The sequence below is a fragment of the Sinocyclocheilus rhinocerous genome, unplaced genomic scaffold (assembly GCF_001515625.1).
Source record: "Sinocyclocheilus rhinocerous isolate Xijiao unplaced genomic scaffold, SAMN03320098_v1.1 scaffold723, whole genome shotgun sequence".
In the NCBI taxonomy this organism is placed as follows: domain Eukaryota; kingdom Metazoa; phylum Chordata; class Actinopteri; order Cypriniformes; family Cyprinidae; genus Sinocyclocheilus; species Sinocyclocheilus rhinocerous.
In genome coordinates this window covers 417,042-418,967 of record NW_015655571.1, presented here as the reverse complement: position 1 = coordinate 418,967, position 1,926 = coordinate 417,042, and the positions used below count along the sequence as shown (strand labels likewise).

The 1,926-nt window shown below is 36.7% G+C and overlaps 1 protein-coding gene across 1 annotated transcript in view; it reads left to right on the top strand.

Annotated features, from left to right (window-relative positions):
• Positions 1–1,629: 1,629 nt before the first annotated feature.
• LOC107718513 (gastrula zinc finger protein XlCGF8.2DB-like) overlaps positions 1,630–1,926 on the top strand; it is a 2,924-nt gene continuing 2,627 nt past the window's right edge. The window contains exon 1 of the mRNA XM_016525616.1: positions 1,630–1,666. The gene's annotated coding sequence lies outside the window, so the exon portion shown is untranslated. The remainder of the gene's footprint in view (positions 1,667–1,926) is intronic.

The window sequence follows — 1,926 nt, the reverse complement described above, 5'->3', positions numbered from 1 at the left end:
GATTCAGATAATCGTAAACACGAATCCAGTTACTGGCAATTTGTGTTAAGAGAAACGGATCTTTTTGAAACTCCAGATTCAGTTGCTTCACAAAATGATTCAGTGATTCGAATCGCTCGAATAAGCGCTCGCTGACGAGACCTGCTGCTCAAAACAGTGTAAATGCAACGAGAACAACAAACACAAATGTGTAATGACAACTTTTACAAACAATTGCAGATGTGTTTTTGTTGTTGCTGCTGTCGTAATGAAAACCTTAAAATAATAGCAATTTTTAAACTTGTAATCCAGTGCTTCCCAACATTTTTTAACTCACGGCCCACAAGACCAAACACATATGTTTCTGCGGCCCCCTACAAAAAAATGTAAATACACCTGCTATTTGTGTCGGGCAGTCTAATTTTCACCAATTGTGTGAGGTTTTATAGCCTTTTTCGATGAGCTTTGCAACACGATAAGATGCCTCCACTCTTAAACCGTGTCCTAACCAGACTTGACCGAATCGATCAAATTCCACAGCCATTTAGAAGCGTAGAAACTCACTGCACTCCCAACGAAATGACAAGTTTATAATCTAATTTATAAATATTAGGCTAAACCTTTTTAACATTATTAAAAATACATATTAAGTGACTACCACCATCTTTATGGAATACACTTGTTGGTTTGCATTGTGTTCACAGTTTTAAAGTACATGTTTGCTTTAATTTATTTTTTATATCTGAGGTAACTCTGTTGTTTTCAGTATTTTTATTTTACATGTCATGCAAAATTATATTAAAACTCGCATTAGACACTTTTTGCATTGAATAAAGCACATAATCAGTACCTGAGATTATCATTGTTATAGTTTGTATTAGGGCTGGGTTTTGACATAAATTTCACAATTCGATTCTCATTCACAAGCTTGCAATTCGATTCGATTCAATATCGAACTCAAGTTTTGAGCAGTGTAGAGTAGCGCTTGTTGTTTGTCATTTCTCCGATCACAAATGCAGACATGGTTTTATGTTTACGCGGCGCGATGCAACGCAACGCGTAAAAAGACAGTATAAGTCATTATAATCAGTAATTATGTCCCCACTGGATGCAACGAATGCCTCGTTTATAATGGGTTTTCATGTTTATGTCTCGTCGCTCCAACCGGGACACCATATGACCCCTTTAATGTGTTGTAGCCTGGAATATTTAGTGTGCATACTCATTGTATCTCTGTGTGTTGGAGATTTGATTTTTAAAAACAAAACAAAACAAAAACAAATTATTCCTGTGGTAGAAAACGTTGTGGCACCAAGAAAGGCTACTCTGAAGGGGGGGGCCCTTGGGTTTGCTATAGCCCCAGGGCCCTATGTGTTCTTAATCCGGGCCTGTTTAAGTCCATTAACTGTCACTCTGACTCCCTTACCAATGCACTGACTACTGAACTAGGGAGCTGATTGAGACACACCCAGAGATTTATTTTGTTTTAATTTTTTTAATTTCTGTTAATTGTTCTCATCTAAACAGGACAAAGTTTTCAAACACACAGGAAAAACTCCCGCTGACGCGCGTGACTGAGATCCATGTGACACGATTATAAAGATGGAGTTTATTAAAGAGGAGAGTGAAGACATGAAGACTAAAGAAACATTCAGAGACAAACATGAAGATACTGAGGAACAAACAGGTTGGTTTTTATTCTCAAAACTGAACTATCTTATGAACTGTGCTGTACATTTTCTCAATTGATTTGCCTTTGGCAGGTTTTTGTACACTGTCTGCCCTCCTGCAACTCTCTTTTTTTGAAAGGATTTCAGCTTCACTTTTTTTCTTAAAGTTCTCTTAAAGGCCATTTTCTACTCTTATTTTAGTGCTCTGATTTAAAAAAAAAAAAAAAAAAAAGCTTTTACTTGTTTTATTTTGTTCAATGTTTGAGGAGCTGCAGCG